Source organism: Apodemus sylvaticus, chromosome 2 (genome assembly GCF_947179515.1).
Source record: "Apodemus sylvaticus chromosome 2, mApoSyl1.1, whole genome shotgun sequence".
Classification (NCBI taxonomy): domain Eukaryota; kingdom Metazoa; phylum Chordata; class Mammalia; order Rodentia; family Muridae; genus Apodemus; species Apodemus sylvaticus.
In genome coordinates this window covers 26,028,996-26,055,022 of record NC_067473.1, presented here as the reverse complement: position 1 = coordinate 26,055,022, position 26,027 = coordinate 26,028,996, and the positions used below count along the sequence as shown (strand labels likewise).

The following is a 26,027-nucleotide window of genomic DNA, read 5'->3' as shown; positions in this document are numbered from 1 at the left end:
AATTTATTACATATTCAAATTAGAAACATCTTAGAATGCTTTAATTTTTTCCCCTAACAGTTTAGCAGACAGCAAATGTCTTGCCCATATCTCTCAAAGGACCCATAAGTGCTTTAGCAATCTGAAGGAATGAACAAGGAATATTATGCTTATGAGACAATAAATTATTAACCATAAATATCATATTCTCATTATTAGATATTTGAGACAAACCCTGAAGGGCCCAGAATTGAATTTGAAAAGCTAGTCTTCGCCTTCCCCTTCTCCCCTCAGCTGGCCAGGTGAGTGAAAGACTCTGGGCAGCAGCGGTGAAGGTGGACACAGCATGACGGAGAGGAGGACAGGGAAGAGCCTGGCCAGGGAGGGCCGTGCCAGCTGAGGGGTGTCCATGGCATGAGGCCCCCAGTGGGTCAGGGCCGAGGCCTGAGGAAGGCCGTGTCCAGATAGTGCAGACCCTCAGCAGCTGCTTGTTGCCTTTAGAGGCCTTAGACTGAGAGCACAGGGCAGGCACAGTGCATGACTCAAGCACCAGGCCTGGTGGCACAACTGAGACATCAATGCTGAGCTGTGGCGGCTGGTCAAGATCCTGCTGCTGGGCGCAGGCTAGAGCAGCAAGTCCACCTTCCTCAAGCAGATGCACATCATCCAGGGCCTGGAGTTCAACCAGAAGGCGCTGCTGGAGTTCCTCTACACCATCCATCTTCAATAACATCTTTAAGATTACTTTGATCTCTGCTTTTCCCCAACTGAGGTTTCCTCTCAGAAGATTCTAGCTGTGGTCCTGAGACTTGAGACCCTCATGCCAGAATGAACAAGGAGGTATGCACTGGCTGGAAACTTGATGACAAGACCCAAGGATGCTTGTAGACCCTCGGGACAAGCTCAGCATTCCCTGGCAGCACTCCGAGAAGGAGAAGCAGGGGTTTTTCTGATGGCCTTGAGAACAAGGCAGGCCTGCCTGTGGAACCTGCCACCTTCCAGCTTCATGTGCCAGTGCTGCGTGCACTCTGGAGAGACTCGGGGATCAGGGAAGCCTTCAGCCGCAGAAGCGAGTTACAGCTGGGTGAATCAGTGAAGTACTTCCTGGATAACTTAGACCAGATTGGCCAACTGAACTACTTCCCCAGTAAACAAGACATCCAGTTGGCTAGAAAGGCCACCAATGGAATCGTGGAACATGATTTTATTATAAAGAAAATCTCATTTAAGATGGTGGATGTGGGAGGCCAGAGGTTGCAGCTCCAGAAGTGGTTCCAGTGCTTCCCTGGGATCACATCCATCCTGTTCATGGAGTCCTCCAGTGAGTACAAACAGGTCCTCATGGAGGTGAGGCACACCAGCTGGCTGGTGGAGTCCGTGAACATCTTCTAGACCATCATCAACAACGAGCTCTTCTTCAATGTTTCTATCATCCTCCTCCTCAACACGATGGACCTCCTGGTGGAGAAGGTGAAGTTAGTGAGCATTTAGAAGCTCTTCCATGATTTCAAGGGTGACCCAGCATGGCTGTAGGATGTCCAGCACTACCTAGTGCAGTGTTTTGACAGGAAGCACAGGATCTGAGCAACCCCTGTTCCACCACTTCACCACTGCCATAGACACCAAGAACATCCTGTCCTGTTTCATGCTGTGAAGGACATGATCCTGCAGGAGAACCTGAAAGACATCATGTTGCAGTGAGAGACAGTCCCTCTGCCGTCCTCTCATGGCTTCCTTGGCCTGTGGCCACGTGTCTCTGATGTGTCTGCCTCCTGCATGGACCTGCAGTGTTTGTCTCAAATGTATGCCATCCAATACCTGACCCTAGAATACTGGACTAGCAGCCACAACAGCGAGCTCCTGGCAGAAGGACTTGGGTGAGTCAGTGTGAGCTACTGAGTCAGGGACTACAAAACCGCTGAATCCACTCCATAGCTCTGGTATTGATTTGTAAAACCTTGGAACACAGCTTCCTCCCTCCCTTCAGAAACTCTTCCTTGCTGACACAACTTAACCAAGGTTCAGGTTTGCATAGACACACACCGGTGCTCCCATTAATGAAACACAACCCCAGCTGATCTTGCAGACGATTCTTCCCTCTGACATGCAGGTTCTCACTGAGACACACGAACTTGGAAGCTTGGCCTCACATTAGGCTGTAGAGGGGCAAGCGATGCAGCTAAGCTCAGAGTGGCCAAGCTCAGGCCTCAGTGCCACCTCCCAAAGTGAACACACCGCCTTTACGATTGTGCCATTGCCTTCCAAGGCTCTGCTCTCAGGCATTTCAGGATGAGCAAAGAGGCCGGGTCAGGGGTTCACTCTCCCTACTGTAGAGAACAGGTGGGAGCTGTGTCCCTGCTTAGTGCCCTGGCAGCCACTTTCCATGGCTCCATGCCCAGCAGGTCACAGTGTGGGAAGGTGGCAGCTCTGGCCAGCCTGTGCACACATAGTGGTGCTCTCTACTCCTTCGCCTGTCCCTCCACAGCCCATGGCAAAGATGCATAACCAAGTGCCTTGTAGGTTTTCTTACTTGATGGTGGCCTGTAGTGTCCCCTGTCCTGGGCTGTGACAGTGGCCAGAGATGCTCTGTAGGCCTAGAGCATCTTCAGTCTTGGCTTCCTGGTGGGCCCCAGCCTCTGGCCGTTCAGGAGCAGCCCTGGGCTCTGCACACCATCCTCACCATTGCCTTCACACAGCATGCTCTGCTCTCAGAGAAGTCTGGCAGGCTGCATTCTGTTGCTGTGCACACAAAGCCAGTTGGCATCCTCCTTGTCCTGGCCCATGAGGGTGCAGAAGGCTGGGGACCTCAGCGTTACCTCCTAAGACTTGGCCTGTCCTGTCCAGCCTCCTGGCAGTCATCCCACTGTTTTTTTAAATATATTGCATTCCAGGCCTGCCCCTCTGTACATTTTTTTTAAAATTCTGCTCCATCTTTTACCAGTGTACATCTTTTTTTTTAAAATTCGGTATATTTCTTATTTACATTTCAAATGATTTCCCCTTTCCTAGCCCTCCCACTCCCAAAAAGTCCCATAAGCCTCCTTCTCTCCCCCTGTCCTCCCACCCACCCCTTCCCACTTCCCCGTTCTGGTTTTGCTGAATACTGCTTCATTGACTCTTTCCAGAACAAGGGGCCACTCTTCCTTTCTTCTTGTACCTCATTTGATGTGTAGATTATGTTTTGGGTAATCCAGGTTACTAGGTTAATATCCACTTATTAGTGAGTGCATACCATGATTCATCTTTTGAGTCTGGGTTACCTCACTTAGTATGATGTTCTCTAGGTCCATCCATTTGCCTAAGAATTTCATGAATTCATTGTTTCTAATGGCTGAATAGTACTCCATTGGTAGTTATACCACATTTTTTGCATCCACTCTTCTGTTGAGGGATACCTGGGTTCTTTCCAGCATCTGGCAATTATAAATAGGGCTGCTATGAACATAGTAGAGCATGTATCCTTATTACATGGTGGGGAATCCTCTGGGTATATGCCCAGGAGTGGTATAGCAGGATCTTCTGGAAGTGAGGTGCCCAGTTTTTGGAGGAACCGCCAGACTGATTTCCAGAGTGGTTGTACCAATTTGCAGCCCCACCAGCAGTGGAGGAGTGTTCCTCTTTCTCCGCACCCTCTCCAACACCTGCTATCTTCGGAATTTTTAATCTTAGCCATTCTGACTGGTGTAAGGTGAAATCTTAGGGTTGTTTTGATTTGCATTTCCCTAATGACCAATGAAGTTGAGCATTTTTAAAGATGCTTCTCTGCCATCCAATGTTCTTCAGGTGAGAATTCTTTGTTTAACTCTGTACCCCATTTTTAATAGGGTTGTTTGGTTTTCTGGAGTCTAACTTCTTGATCTATCTGATGTAGGGTTGGTGAAGATTTTTTCCCAATTTGTTGGTTGCCGATTTGTCCTCTTGATGGTGTCCTTTGCCTTACAGAAACTTTGTAATTTTATGAGGTCCCATTTGTCAATTCTTGCTCTTAGAGCATATGCTATTGGTGTTCTGTTCAGAAACTTTCTCCCTGTACCGATGTCCTCAAGGGTCTTCCCCAGTGTCTTTTCTATTAACTTCAGAGTGTCTGGCTTTATGTGGAGGTCCTTGATCCATTTGGATTTAAGCTTAGTACAAGGAGACAAGGATGGATCAATTCGCATTCTTCTGCATGCTGACCTCCAGTTGAACCAGCACCATTTGTTGAAAAGGCTATCTTTTTTCCATTGGATGTTTTCAGCCTCTTTGTCGAGGATCAAGTGGCCATAGGTGTGTGGGTTCATTTCTGGATCTTCAATCCTGTTCCATTGATCCTCCTGCCTGTCACTGTACCAATACCATGCAGTTTTTAACCCTATTGCTCTGTAGTATTGCTTGAGGTCAGGGATACTGATTCCCCCAGACTTTCTTTTGTTGCTGAGAATAGTTTTAGCTATCCTGGGTTTTTTGTTATTCCAGATGAATTTGATAATTGCTCTTTCTAACTCTGTGAAGAATTGAGTTTGGATTTTGATGGGTATTGCATTGAATCTGTATATTGCTTTTGGCAAAATGGCCATTTTAACTATATTGATTCTACCGATCCATGAGCATGGGAGGTTTTCCCATTTTTTTTTAATTTTTTTTTATTCGATATAATTTATTTACATTTCAAATGATTTCCCCTTTTCTAGCCCCCCCCCCACTCCCCGAAAGTCCTTTAAGCCCCCTTCTCTTCCCCTGTCCTCCCTCCCATCCCTTCCCAGTTCCCCGTTCTGGTTTTGCCGAATACTGTTTCACTGAGTCTTTCCAGAACCAGGGACCACTCCTCCTTTCTTCTTGTATCTCATTTGATGTGTGGATTATGTTTTGGGTATTCCAGTTTTCTAGGTTAATAATCACTTATTAGTGAGTGCATACCATGATTCCCCTTTTGAGTCTGGGTTACCTCACTTAGTATGATGTTCTCTAGCTCCATCCATTTGCCTAAGAATTTCATGAATTCATTGTTTCTAATGGCTGAATAGTACTCCATTGTGTAGATATACCACATTTTTTGCATCCACTCTTCTGTTGAGGGATACCTGGGTTCTTTCCAGCATCTGGCAATTATAAACAGGGCTGCTATGAACATAGTAGAGCATGTATCCTTATTACATGGTGGCGAATCCTCTGGGTATATGCCCAGGAGTGGTATAGCAGGATCTTCTGGAAGTGAGGTGCCCCGTTTTCGGAGGAACCGCTAGACTGCTTTCCAGAGTGGTTGTACCAATTTGCAACCCCACCAGCAGTGGAGGAGTGTTCCTCTTTCTCCACACCCTCTCCAACACCTGCTGTCTCCTGAATTTTTAATCTTAGCCATTCTGACTGGTGTAAGATGAAATCTTAGGGTTGTTTTGATTTGCATTTCCCTAATGACTAATGAAGTTGAGCATTTTTTAAGATGCTTCTCCGCCATCCGAAGTTCTTCAGGTGAGAATTCTTTAACTCTGTACCCCATTTTTTAATAGGGTTGTTCGGGTTTTCTGGAGTCTAACTTCTTGAGTTCTTTATATATATTGTATATTAGCCCTCTATCTGATGTAGGATTGGTGAAGATCTTTTCCCAATTTGTTGTTTGCCGATCTGTCCTCTTGATGGTGTCCTTTGCCTTACAGAAACTTTGTAACCTTATGAGGTCCCATTTGTCAATTCTTGCTCTTAGAGCATACGCTATTGGTGTTCTGTTCAGAAACTTTCTCCCTGTACCGATGTCCTCAAGGGTCTTCCCCAGTTTCTTTTCTATTAGCTTCAGAGTGTCTGGCTTTATGTGGAGGTCCTTGATCCATTTGGATTTGAGCTTAGTGCAAGGAGACAAGGATGAATCAATTCGCATTCTTCTGCATGCTGACCTCCAGTTGAACCAGCACCATTTGTTAAAAAGGCTATCTTTTTCCCATTGGATGTTTTCAGCCTCTTTGTCGAGGATCAAGTGGCCATAGGTGTGTGGGTTCATTTCTGGATCTTCAATCCTGTTCCATTGATCCTCCTGCCTGTCACTGTACCAATACCATGCAGTTTTTAACACTATTGCTCTGTAGTATTGCTTGAGGTCAGGGATACTGATTCCCCCAGATTTTCTTTTGTTGCTGAGAATAGTTTTAGCTATCCTGGGTTTTTTGTTGTTCCAGATGAATTTGATAATTGCTCTTTCTAACTCTGTGAAGAATTGAGTTTGGATTTTGATGGGTATTGCATTGAATCTGTATATTGCTTTTGGCAAAATGGCCATTTTAACTATATTGATTCTACCGATCCATGAGCATGGGAGGTTTTCCCATTTTCTGAGGTCTTCTTCCATTTCCTTCTTCAGAGTCTTGAAGTTCTTGTCATACAGATCTTTCACATGTTTGGTAAGAGTCACCCCAAGATACTTTATACTGTTTGTGGCTATTGTGAAGGGGGTCATTTCTCCAATTTCTTTCTCAGCCTCCTTATCCTTTGAGTATAGGAAGGCCACTGATTTGCTTGAGTTGATTTTATAACCTGCCACTTTGCTGAAGTTGTTTATCAGCTGTAGGAGTTCTCTAGTGGAGTTTTTTGGGTCACTTAGGTAGACTATCATGTCATCTGCAAATAATGATAGTTTGACTTCTTCCTTTCCAATTTGTATCCCTTTGACCTCCTTATGTTGTTGAACTGCCTGAACTAGTACCTCAAGTACAATATTGAAAAGATAAGGAGAAAGAGGGCAGCCTTGTCTGGTCCCTGAGCCTCCTTGTCTGGTCCCCCAACCTCCTGGCAGTCATCCCACTGTTTTTTTTTAATATATTGCATTCCATGCCTGCCCCTCTGTACATTAATTACTTTCTGGGAGCTCGGGTGTGAATTATAACTTTTCCAGAGTGTTCTTTAGCTCCCTAACACATATAAGGGCCCTGTCTGCAACTGAACTGCTCCTGACACTTGATCCCTATTGCATCTCATTTCAGCCACCAGACACACTGGATTCTTAGAGCAGATGACAAGCTAGGAGACAGAATGGGACCACTTCTTAGAGCCCTCTTTATTGCAGTGCTCTGACTAGGAAGTAGTGGTCAGTCTCTCGCTCACTTGCTTCCCCTCTGTGCTCAACGGTTTATATCAGTGCTTGCTGAGCTTCTGGCTCTTTCCTGTGAGGAGAGAACAGCCATCTGCCTGCTTCACCAAGTCTTCACAAGCTGAGGGGTGTGGCCAGGTTAGTACCAGGGACCAGCAACCTTTCAGGGATCCTTGGGGGTTTCAGGTCCACACACAGTGAGCAGCCCTCGCCAAGTGCCCCCTGTATCTCAGTGCTGAGACTTGAAACAGACAATCTGTTCCCAGCCACTGCTGGGCCACAGTGACCGAGGTGAGTGTGGGGTTGCCAGGGAGAGCGCTGTCCTCTGATAGCCTGCACATATGTACCAGTCTCTGAAAGCCGGCAGCATGTGAGTAGCAAGATGTGAACCTCAGCAGAGCAGAACCCATGTGAATGGGCAGAGGCCACCACCCCTGGAGCTGAGCCTGGCTGAGTCCTCTGTGCCAGGACACCGCACTCTGTTGTCTGTGAAGTGGTGCAATCCGAAGACAAGGCTGGGGTCATTTGCACGTTTCTGCATGTAGATTGTAGTCAGGTTTCCTCCCAGACCTTAGATTTTTGTATATGTATTTTTTAATTTTAATTTCACTGTTACCTTGACTATTGTCTTTTATGTTGCAATGTTGGAAAAGCAGGAGGTATTTGACCTCATCTATAACTGCAAAAAATTAAATAATGTGATAATAAACGTCCTAAAAATAAAAAAAAGAAAGAAAAGAAAGAAAAGAAAAGAAAACCTAGTCTTTATGTTGCATAGGGATTAATGGAACCATTGAAGCTCTCTGGTAAATGAAGATAAATAAGAAGTACTATTGCCATCTAGTGGCCAATTGTGTCACTGCCACTTTTTGAATCCTTGCTGAACCTCTGCTCTGATTCCCAGGCTCTGGAAACAGTTAAGCATCCCTGGAAGAGGGAGAGTCCATTCTTCCTGCTTTACGAACCAATCAGAGGTTGCCAAGGAGAGCCAATGAGAGACTGTCAAGCAGATGCTAGTGCTTAGACACTATCCTTTCTCCTTTGTTTCATCTTGATGAAAGAATGTGATCTGAGTGATAAATCGCTTTGGAATTTATTAAAACTTCCTTTTGAAGTGGGTTTTTGTCACAGTTCTGTGGTCACTGGATTAACATACTATTTTCTCTTTTATATTAGTGTGAATGTAAATTTCCATCTAACAAGGCAAGTTTAAATATTAATTCTTCTCATAAGCTTCCTTTATTCCTGTCATCATTTTTCTGACACAGGCAGCATAGACTTTTCCTCTCTAACATTCATTCATTGCTTCTTACTGTGCTGACATTTTTGCCCCTGTATTTACAGTGACTACCAATGCCTTCAGATCTTGTTTATCTGCTACCAACTTCCCTTGTATTGATTGTTTCAGGAAATAATTTACTTAGTCTCTGTCTCTTTGTTTCTGTCTCGTATGCATGTGCACACGCACATGCAAAGACAGAGTCCATGTTGGGCTCCCTCTATAACACCCACTTTCCATTTAGACACAGGGTCTCTCTTTGGAGCTATTGCCTGCCATTTTAGCTAGACTGGCTGGCCAGTGAGCCCTTGGCATCCACAGGGACATTTTCTGCTTGGAGATGTCATCATCATGGGTGTCATGGTAAATCCATGCCTATTTTAAAAATTATTTTGCATTCTCTTGTCAGAAACTATATCTCAATCGTTTTGCTGCTTCCTATTTGTTCTTTAGCAAACAAGATACTTAGCATTGTGCTACTGTTGAGTTTGATATTCATGTTGCTTCATGCTTCTGGGGTGGATTGCTTTTAGTGTGTGTGTGTGTGTGTGTGTGTGTTTGTGTGTTTTTTTTTGTGTGTGTATGTGTGTCTTTGTGACCATTTGCCACATGTGTTCAGTTGTACATGGAGTTCAGAAGAGGGCATCAGGCTCCTCAGAGCTGGACTTTCTTGTGAACCAACCATGTGGATGCTGGGAACTGAACTCAGGTCCTCTTAATTTGATGGGTCCCATGTAAAGGTTTTTAGAACATTATAAAGTTAACAAACATCATACAGAGCACAACAGGATGGGATCACCATGACCTTACTCTTAGTCAAGTTACTTTTTCTGTGCCAATTATTGCATATCACAGCAACAATCTCAAATAGGGGGCAGACATGGAACAAAATGGCTGTAGCTATACTGGTGAGTACAGGCCTCAGCATTAGAAAACCCAGGTCTCTCTCAGTGACTAGGGCTGACCTAAGAGTCCTAGGAGCCCCACTTGTAAACCTACACATTAGAAAGTGGAAGCAGGAATATCTGAGCTGAAGGTTAACCTGGCAAGCCAGGTAGAGGACCACATGGAATATTTGGGAGCCTGTTACAGGAAACAAAACTGAAAAATACCATACATCCAAGGCCTCGGCTACGAATCCTTGTCTATTATAAAGAACTTACCATTCTCTCCTTAGGAGTCTTTCATTCTGGGAGGATGGAGAAGTGGAGATAATCTTTCTTTTCTAAAGATTTTGATCTCTCTTTCCCTGGGACCACATTAATAACAACTGAAAGTGGGTATTAACTTCTGAACTACTGAGTATTATCCACTGCTGCTAGCATGATACTGTGCCAATGACAATCTGTAGCTCCCCTGAGTGCTGGTGCCCCATTATGAAGTATCAAGTGCTGAGGCTAAAGCCCAGGGAACCTTTCAAGGGGCTAGACAGAAACCATCAGAGATACTCCACTTCTTTGTCCTGAGATTGAATCAAGCAGACACAATGTGAACTTAGTGGACTATTTAAATATACATCTTTCTCCCACCTCACGTTCTTTAGTTCAGTCCAGGGCAGAGTTCATGCACCTCTATCCCAGATTTATCTTAATACATTTCCCCAGAGCCCACGTCTTTTAGAGAATTGGGTGTAGTCCAGCAGTTGCTGCCCTCAGTAAGATGTGAAGAGCATCAATAACAAGTGAGCACACTGCATTTGCCTACACATGTACAGTCACAGAAAATGGAGCATAAGTGATGAGGGGGTCACCAGCACTGTGTCCTGGAATTTGTGTGCTTAGACCCGGTTCACAGGAAATGTGGAAGGACACTTGGGGACCCCCTGCAGGGACAGAGTGAGGTGGAATGGGGACTGCGAAGGCTGAGCAACACTGCTCAGGCCCCTCCTTTCAGGTAACAAACACAGTCTCTGTTCTTTCAAGGAGCTCAGGTTGAGGCCACAGAACTTATCTAAACATGGGAAGGTCATGCAGATATCTTTCCTAATGGTACAATTCTTCTTGATAAACCGTTCCCCCTTGCAAGTCTGTAGCAAACTTGTCACATCACAGCCATCTATTTCATAATGTTGCTGTAATATGCCTACCAGTCATGGATGTAAAACAAAATAAAATAAAATCTTGATTCAGAGCAGGGTCATGCTGACCACGTACTATGGAATGTTCTGTATGTTGTGAGGTTTCTTAATCTTATTAATTTCCACATCTATGTACATCCCATAGACCCATCAAATTCAAGGTCAGTATTACTATTATGTCTAAAATAGCTTGAGTCAGGGTCCACATAGGGCAGCATTTCCAGCCCTTGTGCATGAGCTCTTGTGGTTTTAACACAGAGCTGGCCCTGAGAAATAGGTAGTGCATATAATTGATCTGTTGCCCTGATTGGTCAGTCTTGAGGAATGCATTCAATAAACCATTTCTCTTTAACTGAATTCAGTGTTTGTTTGGTTTGTTGACTTACCCCTAGACATGAACCTTTCCATTTAGCAGCACTTAGGACACTGAGCCAAGGTCAGGAATGGTGACATCTTACAATACATTGTGTGACAGTAGGTTGGGTGATTTATCCATTGTGATAAGGATCAGGGTGTCCTTGGTGCTTTTTAGGTGCCTATTGGCCTTGTGCAACACCTTCGAGAGCCAAGTTCTGATTTTCCTTGGGACCATTTTGTTCCCATGATGATGCACTCAGACATGCCTGGGAACAACCAGAACAATTGACAGAGAGCTGGATTTCTATAATGAAGGTAACATTGCCAACTTATGTTGCAGGATATTTGTTTTGATTGCAAACTCTAAGATTGTGTTATTTACTGAAAACAAACAAAGAAAACATTTTACAGTTTAGCCCAGCCCTAGCACAGACCTTTAACCCAAGAGCTTTTGGTTTATTTTACTTTCTTGTCCTGTGGCTCAACACTAGCACACACCTGTATTGCAAAGCAAAAGAAAGTCAACTCCAGGTCAATAGGCAGAGCAAGTAACCCTTGAAAGAGAATGAATATAAGTAAACCAAAGGAAGGTCTTTAAGTTGAAAGATATTGAGGACAGAGTGGAGTAGGAGGGTCAGGTGAGGGCTTTCCCTGTCACTCTGACCAGGCAGGTTTTCACCCCAGCATCTGGCTCCCGAGTCTTCACTGTTAAAATTAAATGACTGGCATATGTGTATTTTTTAAATGTATTTATTAATTATTCCATTTGATTACATCTCAAATAATATAACACTTCCTGCTTACACCTCCAACAACCCCTCAAACAACATCTGCCCTTTCCCACTGCCCTTTGCCTGTATGAGGGCGCTCCCCCACTCACCCACCCTCTCCTGACCTACTGCTTCCGCATCATACCCTAAGGCATCAAACTTCCACAGTACTAAGTGCCTCTCCTCCGTTGCTATCAGGCAAGGCCACCCTCTGCTACAATGTATCTAGAGGTAAAGATCCCTCCCTGAACACTTCTCAGTTTGTAGTCTAGTCATTGGGATCACGAGGTGGTCCTGGCTGCAGATGTTGTTCTTCCAACAGTGTTTCCATTCCCCTCTGCTGCTCCAGCTTTTCTCTCAGCTCCCCACCAGATTCCCTGAGCTCAGTCTAATGGTTGGCTCCAGTGGTCAGCTGCTAGCCAACCTTCTGTAAGAACCTTCACAAGAGGATCCTGTCAGCAAGCACCTCTTTACCACAGCAACAGTGTCTGGTTTGGTGTTTGCAGACATGATGGATCCCCAGGTAGGGCAGTCCCTGGATGGCCCTTCCTCCTGTCTCTGGACTATTAGCAGTCCCTGCTCTTTTGCTCAGGAACATTTCTGGGTTACAAATTTTGAAATGAGTTGGTGGGACCATCCCTTGAAGGAGGGTGGTCCCTGGGGATTGTGGGAGTGTGGGGAGGTGTTCCTATCCACTGGAGGTGGTCTCTACAGGTTCTATCTCTCCCTTCTCTGTGCATTTCAGCTAAAGGTATCCCCTTTGGGTCCTGGGAGCCTCGTGTTTACCTGTTGTCTGTGTCCCACAGGTGTCTATCCCCAGTTCCTCACCCTCCCTGCTATACATTTTTGTTCTATTTCCAGACCCTCTGTACCTCCCTCTTATGCTCACCAGTACCTGAGACTGCCCCCTTATATCCTCCCCCTACTCTCTCCCTCCCAGGTCTCCTCATCCCCCACCTCCCACAGTCATTGTGTTCTGACCACAATGTAGGACTGAAACAGCCATGGCCTGGTCTCCATTCCTTCTAAGCTCCATAGTGTCTGTGGGTTGTATCATGGGCATTGTGAAGTTTAGAGCAAATATCCACTTATCAGTAAACACATAACATGTGTGTTACTTTGTGTCTGGGTTCCCTCAGGATGATATTTTCTAGTTCTATTCATTTGCCTGCATATTGTATAAAGGCATTGTTTTTTTTAATTGCTTAGTAGTACTCCATTCTGTAACCATATTTTCTGAATCTACTCTTCTGTAGAGGGACATCTGAGTTCTTTTTAGCTTCTGGCTATGATAAATAAGGCTGCTATGAACATAGTAGAAAATGTGTCCTTGTTATGTGTTGGAATATTTTTTGGTATATGCCCAGTAGTGTGGTATAGCTAGTTCTTCAGGTAAAACTATTTCTACTATTGTTAGGTACTGCCAGATTGATTTCTAACGTTGTTTTACTCGCTTGTAGTCCAACCAAAAATGGAGGATTGTTCCTTTTTACCCACAGCCTGGCTATCATCTGCTGTCACCTGTGGGGTGGATTCTCAAAGTTGTTTTGTATTTCCCTGTTAACCAAGGATGTTGAACATTTCTTTAAGTACTTCTCAGGCATTCTCTGAGATTTCTCTGTTTAACTCAGTACTCTTCTTTTTTCATAGGGTTATTTGGTTCTCTGGAGTCTAACTTGTTGAGTTCTCTGTATATTTTAGATATGTGCCCTCTATCAGATATAGGATTGGTAAACAAAATTACTCAATCTGTAGGTTGCTGTTTTGTCTTATTGACAGTGTCCTTTGACTTACAGAGTTTTGCAATTTTGTGAGGTGCCATTTGTTTGTATTTGATCTTAAAGCATAAGGCACTGGTATTCTCTCCAGGATGGTTTTCCTTTTGCCTATGTGTTCAAGGTTCTTCCGCACTTTCTCTTCTATTAGATGCAGTGTATGTGGTTTAATGTTGAGATGCTTGGATCACTAGGACTTGAGCTTTGTACAGTGACAGGCAGGTAGATGAATGGAATAGAATTGAAGACCTGGAAATGAAGTCACACTCCTATGGTCACTTGATGTTTGACAAAGGCGCTAAAACCATCTAGTGGAAAAAAGATAGCCTTTTTATTGAACCAAATGTTTCTGGTTCAACTGCTGGCTAACATGCAGAAGAATGCAAACTGATCCATTTTTATCTCCTTGTACAAAAAATCAAGTCCAAGTGGATTAAGGACCTCCACATGAAGCCAGACACACTGGAACTAATAAAAAAGAAACTGAGGAAGAGCCCTGAGCACATGGGCACAGGGGAAAAATTTCCTGAACAGAACATCAATAGTTTATGCTCTACGATCAAGAATTGACAAATGTGTCCTAATAAAATTACAAAGTTTCTGTAAGGTAAAAGACACTGTTAATAGGACCAGCAGTGGAGGAGTGTTCCTCTTTCTCCACATCCTCACCAACACCTACTGTCTCCTGCATTTTTAATCTTAGCCATTCTGACAGGTGTAAGGTGAAATCTCAGGGTTGCTTTGATTTGCATTTCCCTAATGACTGATGATGTTGAACATTTTTTCAGGTGCTTCTCAGCCATTCGAAATTCTTTAGGTGAAAATTCTTTGTTTAGCTCTGTACCCCATTTTTAATAGGGTTATTTGGCTCTCTGGAGTTATAAAATCAACTCAAGCAAATCATTAGCCCTCCTATGCGCAAAAAATAAGCAGCCTGAGAAAGAAATTAGGGAAATGACACCCTTCACAATAACCACAAACAATATAAAATTTCTTGGTGTGACTAACCAAACAAGTGAAAGATCTGTATGAGAAGAACTTCAGGTCTCTGAAGAAGGAAATTGAAGAAGACCTCAGAAAATGGAAAAATCTTCCATGCTCGTGCATTGGCAGGATTAATATAGTAAAAATGGCATCATACCAAAAGCAATCTACAGATTCAGTGCAATGCCCATGAAAATCCCAACTCAGTTCTTCATAGAGTTAGAAAGAGCAATTCTCAAGTTTATCTGGAATAACAAAAAACCCAGGATAGCTAAAACTATTCTCAACAGTAAAAGAACTTCTGGGGGAATCAGTATCCCAGACCTCAAGCAGTACTACAGAGCAATAGTGTGAAAAACTGCATGGTACTGGTACAGTGACAGGCAGGTAGATCAATGGAATAGGATTGAAGACCCAGAAGTGAACCTACACACCTGTGGTCACTTGATCTTTGACAAAGGAGCTGAAACTATCCAGTGGAAAAAAGATAGCCTTTTCAACAAATGGTGCTGCCTCAACTGGAGGTCAGCTTGCAGAAGAATACGAATTGATCCATTCTTATCTCCTTGTCCTCAGTTCAACTCCAAGTGGATCAAGGACCTCCACATAAAACCAGACACACTGAAACTAATAGAAAAGAAACTGTGGAAGACCCTTGAGGACATGGGCACAGGGGAAATGTTCTTCTTTTTTCTTCTTTTTTTGGATTTGGTTTATTTGAGACAGGGTTTCTCTGTATAGCCATGGCTGTCCTGGAGCTCACTCTGTAGACCAGGCTGGCCTCGAATTCAGAAATCTGCCTGCCTCTGCCTCCCAGAGTGCGGGGATTACAGGCATGTGCCACCACTGCCCGGCCTGGGGAAATGTTATTGAATAGAATACCAATAGCATATGCTCTAAGATCAAGAATCGACAAATGGGATCTCATAAAATTACAAAGATTTGTAAGGCAAAGGACACTGTCAAGTGGACAAAATGGCAACCAACAAATTGGGAAAGGATCTTCACCTACCCTACATCAGACAGATGGTGGAATCTTGAATACAACAGCATTCCAAATAGGCTAGAAGAAATTCAAAAGTGGGTGTGGTCATCCCCCAAAATGCCTGCCTGTGAACAGCTGTGGACTGGACGACCCTCTAAATATTAGTAGCTCCCAAGCTTCCAGATATACATACCTGTTTAATGCACATTAAACAAATACACATTAAACAAATATTATCAGGTTAGAACTAGTAAAGGGGTCTGCCTGTCCTGATTTCTCATGTTGGTAATTTTCTTCAAATCTGTGGCTCATGTCTTCCTCCTGTCTTCTCCCTCTGTGCATTGGCCTGAAAGATTTTACTAGCCCCCATAGCTTCAATCACCTAAACAGGCCAGGTTTTCTCCTATGTTTGAGACATGGTATTGTCTGTTAGATGTAGAATTACCTCAATCATCTCAGGTCCAGCACTTCACTCTATCATTATTCTTAGTTCCTGTTCAGGTGTTGATCATTTGCAGATTAAATTCAGATACTCACAGAAATTAGAGGCCATTACAGGAAAGCCATCTTTGTTTAAGTAACACCTAAAACATACTTGAAGGAAATGTGTAGATGTGCAGAAAGGCCTCAATGGGTTGACCATTCTAAAACAGCAGGACTTGGTGCAAATGCTTAAAGATGGGTGGGAAGAAGGAGAATTGCATGTAAGCATGATGACTTGAACCTCAGATCTCAGAATCCACAAAGGCTTGAATGTGCTTGTGGTCTTCTACAGTCCCAGCGCTCCTACAGATAGGAAGCTGGCAGAGACAGGAGAGTCCCTGAAAACTTATGGATCAGCCAGCCTGGCACACAGAGCAGCAGGTGACAAGATAGCCTGTCTCAAAGAAGGTAGAAGATGAGACAGAGGTTGTGTCCCATCATTGTGTCTTCTTTCTACCACATATGTGTAATGGCACATATGTGCCTACACTCACATTCACAAGATAAGAAAAAAACAAGAAAACAAAAAACAAAGCCATAGGCAGATAATACCAGCTGTGGCCATATGACCATTTACAGAAATGAGGAGTATAAATGCCATGAGTGATTTTGTCCCATTTTGTTAAGGATACATTTGTACATGTATACATAGGATAGATGTCTATGTGTGTCTATGTGTGTCTTCTTGTATATAACATCCATGTTTTCCTTCCTTTCCTTTTATTATATAACATAGCATTGAGTTCATATGAGTACTTAAGTTTTTAATCTATATTAGCATATTTAAACTGTAAACATTCCAAAAGGGACTTCACTATTTTTTCTTGGAGAATAAGTAATGTGTTTAGGTTGTATGGGGATATTTATATCATGTTAGGTAAAATTACAATACCGTTGTCTTTTTGTTTGTTTTAGGACAGGTTCTGATAGATACCCAGTTTGTTTTTATATAAGAAAGGATCAGTAAATATGTAGCTCAGGATAGCTTTGAACTTCTGAACTGCTTAGTGAACATCCCAACTTTAAGCACTACATCTGTGTACCATCATGTCCAACTTATGTGGGGTTGGGACTCAAACCAGGGCTTCATACCTGCCAGGCAAGCAGGTTATGCTACATTCCAAGCACTTTTATTGTTTTTATTTGGAAATTAAATGGAACATAGGAAGTGGTTGGGTGTCAAAGGGGAAAGTATGTGATGGGTGGTCTCCATTACCAACTTAATGGGATCTAGAATGACCTGAAAAATATATTTCTGATTGTGTTTGTGAGAATGTTTCCAGAGATTTGCTGAATGTCCATCCTCAGATTGGGTGGCCTCATCTAATAGGCAGCCCATATGTAGAGCGGGTCAAGGAAAGCCCAATGTGTGCCTGCCAACCTTCAGTTCTTCCTGAGTGCATCTGTCATTACTTTTGCCATGCTCCCCAAATATTATACTCAAGGTTCGGCAGCCTTCCAACATGATCTCAATATAAAAGATCAGAGACTCTTGTGGGGAGTGGGGTGAGAGAGGGAGGAGAGCCTTGTGTCCTGTGTCTTCAGTGCTGAGACTTCCAACTCTGTGGACTGAGTAGCCACTGAGTTCTTTTGTCTCTAAAGTAGTGGTTCTCATAGGGTCCCCAATGGAAAGGACCCAAGGAGCTGAAGGGGTTTGCAGCTCCATAGGAGGAACATCAGTATGAATCAACCAGTGCCCCCAGAGTTCTCAGGGACTAAACCAACAACCCAAGAGTACACATGGCTTCAGCAGTGTATGTAGCAGAGGATGGCCTTGTTGGACAGCAGTAGGACAGAATCTTGGATTCCAATGAGTAAAGGTGCTACTCATTGGAATAGTAGTATTTCCATTTTTACTCATGGAAACCTACTTAAGGAAAGCCAGCTATGCTCCCATGCTAAGTAGCATGAATTCAACCAGGAAAAGTGGCAAGCAAACAGCCAACCAGGACGTTCTGCATGCAGAAGTGATTGGTTGGTTCCTGAGCTGTGATTGGGCGAGTCCTGGAGCTCTGTGGAAGCTGCCTGGGCATGACTTATGCCCAGCCTCCTGTGTCCCTGCCAAGATCACAGCTTCTGACAGGGAGAGCCGCTGGATCCCAGGACTTCATAGCGTGGTAATCTCCATGGAGTAGGAGGCAACAGCAGGCCTCTTTGGAGGAAGACACAGGTCTGGTCCTCTTTACCCTCCCCTGTCCCCAGTCCCATTGCCCTAGGGACCTGCCTAGTGCCAGAAGGTCAGGAAGGCACCATCATCCACTGCTCCCAGACCCTAGTGTAGCTCCCTGCTGCTTCCAGGCTCCTCCCTATCCCTTCAAGTCTCTGTACATCGAGGAGGCAGAGGATTCTTGGTGCAATCTTTTGACGTTGTTGACTGCTAACATCACCCTGGAGAACAAAATCTCATAAAGTAAGTTAAGATTTTTCAGTTTTGTGTTTGCCCTGTATTCATAGCTGCTCTCAGCAGCATGTTGGACTGGTCTGAGCAGTTAATGATTCAAACTCTTGACCAAGTAATTTATGTCTAATAAAATATTTCGATGAGGGGGGTGGGGCTCAGGGGAGGGGGTGAGGGGAAAAATGGAGCAATTGGCATTCTGCTACATTCTTAGCTCCACTTGAACCAGCACTATTTCATGGAAATGCTGTCTTTATTCCACTGGATGGTTTTAGCTTCTTTGTCAAAGATCAAGTGACCATAGGTGTGTGGGTTCAATTCTGGATCATCAATTTTATTCCATTGAACTACTGGCCTGTGCCTGTTCCAATGCCATGCAGTTTTTGTCAATATTGCTCTATAGCATAGTTTGAGGCCAGGGATAGTGATTCCACCAGAAGTTCTTTTATTGTTGAGAATAGTTTTCATTATCTTGTGTGTGTGTGTGTGTGTGTGTGTGTGTGTGTGTGTGTGTGTGTATGTGTGTGTGTGTATTTGTGTGTGTGTGTGTGTGTTTGTTATTCCAAATGAATCTGAGAAATTCTCTTTCTAACTCTGAAGAATTGATTTGGAATTTTGATGGGGTTTGCATTAAACCTGTAGATTGCAAGATTGTGAGATGTCATTTTACTCTGTCAATCATGCTGATCCTCAAGCTTGGGACATTTTTCCATCTTTTAGTTCTTTGATTTCTTTCAGGGATTTGAAGTTCTTGCCAAACAGATTTTTCACTTGCTTCCTTAGAGGTTTAGAGTCATAACAAGATATATTATTTGTGACTATTGTGAAAGGTATAATTTCCCTAATATCTTACTCAGCCAATTTATACTTTGAGTAGAGGAATGGCTGATGATTTGGTAGAATTATTTTACATCCAGCCACTTTGCTGAAGTTGCAGGATCTCTCTGGTAGAAATTTTGGGGTCCCTTTAGTAAAATATCATATCAACTGTAAAGAGTGATATTTTGACTTCTTCATTTCCAATTTGTATCCTTTTGTCCTCCTTGTGTTGTCTTATTGCTCTAGCTAGAATTTCAAGCACTCCTTATAGGTCATTCATTGCTTGCATAAACTTATACCAAGATACAGTTTTTTAATTCTGGGTACTGTATGTTGTGGCTTTCCTAATTTTTTTCAGCTTCTTTATCCTTTCAATAAAAACAGCTACTGACTTTTTTAAGTTCATTATGAATCAAGAGACTTTCCCTGTAGGTGCTTATCAGGTATAGTTCTTTTGTACATCTTTAGGAATCACTTAAGTATACTATCATATCATGTGTAAATAGCAATACTTTGACATTGTTCCTTACCTTTTGTATGCCCTTGATGTCATTTTGTTGTCTGATTGTTCTAGGTAGAAATTCATGGGCTATATTAAATAGATAGGAGCTGCAGTCTCCATTCTATTAGAGTTCTATATTTTAGGAGTAGGAGAATACATGACAGCATGGAGAGAGTGTGTCAGTGATTACATCCTAAAGTGTGTATCCATGGGAGAAGCCACATTATTCATACAAAAGACCATTGTCTTGTATACCCTAGTGGGCTTTGAAATCACTCTGTAGCCAGGCTTCCTGGGGCTTACCGAGATCCATCTGTGGTTGTGAGGTCTATGTGTACAGGATAGGACAGAAAACCTGAATAAGTAATATGGTCTCAAAAGTGAGGAGTTACAAATAAATTTTTATTCATCAGAAATACATTTCAAAAACAGGCTTTTAAAGATAATTACTATAAACAGTGAAAAGCATAAGAAAAAAAGCAATAACAATAATATATAATATCCAATAACATAACAAGTAACAAAACAGCAGAAAACCAAACAGCAACCAAAACTCTAACAGTAAATTATATGAAGCAGAGTTCTCTCACTACACTTTCAGCAACAGGGACTTACAGTCTATTTCTTCTCTTGGACATGTGGTGGCAGGGCAGTCACCTCAGTTCTCCCCAAGGGGTAATGTTTGCACAGGAAAGGGAATAAATTCCTGAATTGATTGGCTCACTGGCTAGGTAGTTAGTGCCTATTCAACCTGAGGAGTTCAATTATGTGGTAGAAGACTCATCCAAGGAATTTTCTGGCTGTTGAGGATGGAGATCATCAGGAGCTTCCTGAAGTGGCAAGTCATTCTGCAGGAGGCCCTCTTCCTGGGCTCTTGCTACACTCTCTGCATCCTAGAAGAGGAAGGCATCAATTAAGACAGAGGCTTGTTGGGAATCTAAATGTCAGCTGTCAGGCTGCTGCCTCCCACCCTCTCAACAGGAATGTTATCATTGATCTTTTAACTGACACCATTGCTGTTACAACTGCAGGCACAGCAAAATATCCAGCAACATTAACCTACATTAACAGTAGGGCTGACAAGCTGCTACTCATTTTTATCAGGGCACACCAAGAAATGGGCAATTGGAAGAGACTTCACTGGGTTACAGGAGGAAAGGAAAATGCCACATGCCACAAAGATCAAAGAAAAGGAGAATAACATATTTCTTATTAGTGTTTGAATTTTAACCCTGCAAATTGCTAACCACTTTGGAAGTCATATGACCCTTGCATGCCCTCTATCAGAGGACCCAGAACTTACTCAAAGCTCTGCAAAGCAGCTCACCTATCATGAGCAGGTGTAGGAATGCTGCATGACATTGATCTATCACCCTTACTGGTCTTCAGAATAAAGAGGAGTCGAAAGGTATACTTGACATATTTCAGCTTATCTCAAGAGGTTCACAACCCAGAATGTGCATAGCCCTAGCAATGACCAACTACATTCCATGAGGTGGGTGGCTGCTTGGGACTGTGCATTAGAATGGTGCTGTGTGAAAGCAAAGATGGATGCAGTAGCAAAATGTTATCAGTCAGTACAAGCTGAGCTGCTTGTACCTACCTGATGTTGTTGGCCCTGGAGGATGCTGGTCTTGTCCTGTTCATCTTTAACATTCAGGTTCAAGTCAATCAGGTATTGCTGAATGATGGTCCAATCAGCATGTACTTCCTTGTTCTCCTGCTTCAGTGTAACCAATCTCTTATTCATAATGTTCTTCTGCATCAGGAGCCGGCTGTGCAGGTTGCTAGAGACACAATCTTCATGGTAAGATCCTGCAGGCTCCTCCTCCCATTCCTACATCAAGGTCCCATTAACCCCACCAGGACCTAGGTTCCCAGGAATACCTAATGCAATACATCTCAATACATTCTTGAGAGGTCCACAAACAGCAAATAGCAACTTGGGGGAAGAAATAAATGATTGCTGCAGCCCAAACACCAATAAGGTTGCATGTCTCTCCAAAGAACAAGGTATCTGAAACTATCCATGACAGCCCAAAGCATTTCAGCAACATCAATTAGTAGGTTGCAGATACCCTCAATGCAATCAGTAGAATCAAGAGGAAGGCATTGTATCCTTTTGTTAGATCACATTTAGCTCTGTAAAACCATGCCTGAGTCCCACAGACCTAGAACTGTACCATAACCCTCTCATGATCTGAATCACTCTTCTAATGAGAGGCTCCTGCTGATGCCTGTACACTGTTAGGATGAGTAACAGTCTCTTACAAATTTTGAAACTGACAGGAGAAGTCCCAAGGCACAGTGATGGCTAAAAGGCAGAAGGGATAGAATCAGACCTGCAGACTCTGCAGTCCAGGAACAAAGGAAGGCAGAAATGGCCATTCCACACCTGGTGACCTCCATGAACAGTACTTACCGGTAGAAGTTAATCTCCTTCTTGAGATCCTGGAAGGTCTGTTTGGCCTCAATGTTCTCCTTCTCTAAGGTGTGTAGAAATGTCATAATCTCCTTCTCCTTTAACTTTAATTTTTCATATAACGGATTTGGTGTGTAGTATGGCCTGTCCCCAGGAAGATAGAACTCTATGAACATGTGCCTTTTTTAAAACACATTTTTAGAACACATACACATCTAAGTATTATATATATATATATATATTTGTATTTTTGAGACATGGTTTCTCTGTGTAGCCCTGGCTGTCCTGCAACTCACTCTGTAGACAAGGCTGGCCTCAAACTCAGAAATCCATCTGCCACTGTCTCCCAAATGCTGGGAATACAGGTGTGTGCTACCATGGCCTGGCTGAAAATGTGTTTCTTTTTTTTTATTCGATATATTTTTTTATTTACATTTCAAATGTTTTCCCCTTGTCTGGCTTACCACTCTCCAAAAATCCCATAAGCCCTCTTCCCTAACCCTACTCCCTCATCCACCCCTCCCCACTTCCCTGTTCTTGTATTGCCTCATTCTGCTACTGCTTTCCATAACCAGGGGCCACTCCTCCTTTCTAAGAACACATGAACATAGACTGGGTCTTGTACTCCCAGCACAGGAAGGTCAATTCCTGGATTCTACATGCTGGGATCTTTTTCATCTTTGGAAACTTTTTATCTTTTCCCAAGGACAGCATAAGCTATATATCCAGATGGAGGGTGCCCTGGCTCCCTGTGTTTACTCATTAGATCTGGAGGGGCAATCTGGCCCGTTGTGCCCTCAAGAGTATAGGCCACAGGTCATTGCCAACTAGACACCTGTGATTATATTTTCCCTGTTTTGACAACAGGGATTATAATTCCTGGATTCAGAGGCAGAAATTACACATAATTCTTGAGATGAGACCAGACATAACCAATGCTTTATAATCTGCCCAAGAGGTGCAACTGTTTACATAAATGTCCCCATGAAGGCAAGGAACAGTGCTATTTAATGTGGGGGCTCCCAGACATCAGGACTCACATCATCTTGAAACTGCATGTAAATCCTCAGTCCAATACACAGACCACAAGATTCCAAAGTGTGGAGGTAAATATAAACATATGAAACAAAAGCACTTGTATGCACACGTGGAAGCAAATAGACTCATAGACAGGCACTCACAAATTAGGAGAAAAGGACACAGAGCAAGAGAATAAGAAATAAAGACAGAGACAGAACCAGAGAGAACAGAATGAGAATCAGCAGGCGTATATGCAACATTACTGTCTCAAAGTACCCTGGATGTCACAGATCCCTGAATTTAAAATAGTAGAGAGAAATATAAACATGCAAAAAATTAATTCACAAGAGACACCACAATCATGTGCACACACACATGCATACACACAGAAACAGATATACACACTTGTGTACACACATGTAAGGGACAAAAGAGACAGAGTAACAGAAAGAGAGAGAGAGTGAATCAGAGACAGAAGCAGAGAGAACATGAGATGCAGAAGAAATGCATGCAACATTACAGTCTCGGAGTATAAGTCACTCAGAGAAAGAGGAACAGGCAGAGCCTCAGGCGTCTAGTCAAGCGCTGAGATGAACAATGTGGGACCACGCCCCTCCATCTGCATCTAGCAGTTTCCAGCACTCAGTCACCTGCCAGTCCAGTACAAACACTCACCACAAACTCTCAGGTCCTAGAACCTCACAAAAGCACCTCCTTTCAAGGGCTTTCCAAAAGCACTCTGGGAACTCACTGTCCATTGCCTCTATCCCTGAATTCTTCACTCGGACTGCAAGTCCCACTTTTGACCTGGAGGAAGCAGAAGAGTCCATTTCCCATCTTACTCCTGACCAAGCTTCAGGTTCTGTCTCTCCTCTAAGAAGTATTTAGGGACATGAGGTTTGACCCAGGGATATCATGAAGATACACCTTCCTATAATCAACCACCTTAAAAAGACAAGTGTGGCATTGACTCCAGATGAACACCACAGCATTTGGAGCAATGCATACCTCTTGTTCATGGCTCCCTCTGTGACATAGATCAAGCGATCTCTCAGCTCATTTCTCTCTTGGGTAACAAGCTGCAGCTGTCTTGTCAGCCTCTCCTCTTCCTCCTCGGCCTGCTTCTTGCTTAGGACAGTTGCAGGGGATGATGTCTGCCTGCCAGCCCCTGTAGGTAAAAGAACACAAGTGAACTTACATTTTTGGAATGCATAGAGTATAGACAGTCTACTCTGAGGCCTATAAAGTAGACCACAGGCCTAGAACCCAGTGACACCACACAGAGTTTCATCCAGGCTTTAGATGCATCCTCAGTGGACCTCAGTTATCCCCTCACTCTATAGAGACTAGGAGATGTAAGCAGCCATGTGTGTCCTCTGTCTCCCTATGTATTCTTATGATGACCACAGAGGTGGCTTCTCCTGGCTTATTACCAAATGCACAGAGTACAACTTGGCTTCAGAGTCCTTAGTCCTCTGGTTTCACAAGTCACACTCTAAATTCACTATTCACAAGTACTTGAGTGCTGTATGATGTTCAGATCTCCTATTCTGTTACTCTAGGCCCAGGAAATGGCCTTAAAACATCCTGCAGGGGGAGAACACACTGATTTATTTCCTCTATTGAAACAACAAGCACTCTAGAAGTAGCTACAGGATGGAATCTCTGCTGGGTTTATCAACTCTGACAGGTCTTTGGTTACAGTACAATTATTCCTGCTACCCACAACCAGTGGGAAAGCTAAGGTGGGAACTTTGAGGGAGAGGAAGTCAGAGTAGTTCTGAGAACAAGAGGTTATCAGCAGTGGCACAAATCTCTCCCTGGTACTATCATCAGAGAAGCTGAAGCTAGAAGCATGGTAGTGAAGGCAGTGAGTGATGCCCTTCCCTAAATTGGTGTAGGTTAGATCCTCTGTGACTCCTGATGCTCTTATTCTGTCCCCAAGTAACAACCACAATACTCAGTGAAAGTGAAGAATTGGAATTTGCTAGAAAGGGCAGCTCGGGCCACCCTGCCAGGAAGCTCACTATCCACTTCCCAGTACTTACTCCACATTCTCCAAGACCACCTCCTTTGTCCTTCATTACTCTCAGATGAAAGGCCAGCTCCCTTTCTCCTCTCTCTAGTCTCTCTCCTATCCACATTGGTTCTCTGAAATAGTTTTCTGAGTCGGGCAAACATGTCTATCAGTGTATCCTCTAGACACTGACTAAGAAACCTCAATGCTCTGCTGTTGCTACAACACTGGTGACATCACAGCTCATGCCAAGAATTCTCCGGAAGATTATAGAATGTTCAAGAAGGGACTGCTGATGTCATGGGTTATAACAGCCCTTGGCTCCGTGCTAATGTTCTCACTGTACTGAACATGAAGCTTAAGTACTCTTTCCTGAAGACTCTCCTGGCTTATAGCCACTGAGCCCATCTTCCGTCCAAGGCCATGGTTTACTTAGGCTTAATTGCCATCATTTCAGTAATCCCTGTGTTTCTAACTGAGGGTTTCCTTTTCAAACCCTTCTCAGAAATGTCTCATCCTTTCTCAAATTTTCCTCAATCAGCAATTTGAACCTTTAAAATGTACTGAGAAATAACTCCAGTTCTAAAGTGCAGTCAAAAGTTCTCCTGTTTTTGGTACAGGTGCATGAAATTACATCCAGGCAGAGCCTGCAGGGCAGGTTAATATGTGGAAGTGTGTTCGGGGCTACACTCATGACATCTTGTGCTTAGCTTTTTTAAAGCTGCCCCAAGATGTCTTAACAGAGAGAGAGAGAGAGAGAGAGAGAGAGAGAGAGAGAGAGAGAGAGAGAGAGAGAGAGAGAGAGAGAGAGAGAGTGTTGCAGTCCTCATGGTTCTGGCAAGAGTCTAGAGATCAGTTGACAGAGGAAAGTAAAATATTGGAGCCACCAATGGAAAGGCCCTAAGGCAGAGTCTCTTCTCTGCACCAGTGTCACCAAGGGAGGATTGGTAATAGCCCTCTATAATCTATAAAATGAGATTATGTCAGAACAAAATAAAATAGTCAAAATTGGTAAAGGTGTATGAAAATATAATAGATGTATGTTAGTGCACAGAGCAAGGTCCTAACATCTTGTGCTTGGGTTCATGATCGGCCCCACAAACCAG

General features: G+C 43.4%; 2 pseudogenes; one reads left to right on the top strand and one right to left on the bottom strand.

The window, feature by feature from the left end:
- Window positions 1–490: 490 nt before the first annotated feature.
- Window positions 491–1,680, top strand: LOC127677326 (guanine nucleotide-binding protein subunit alpha-12-like; annotated as a pseudogene).
- Window positions 1,681–20,226: 18,546 nt separating this feature from the next.
- Window positions 20,227–25,329, bottom strand: LOC127677794 (disks large homolog 5-like; annotated as a pseudogene).
- Between the last annotated feature and the right edge of the window lie 698 nt (window positions 25,330–26,027).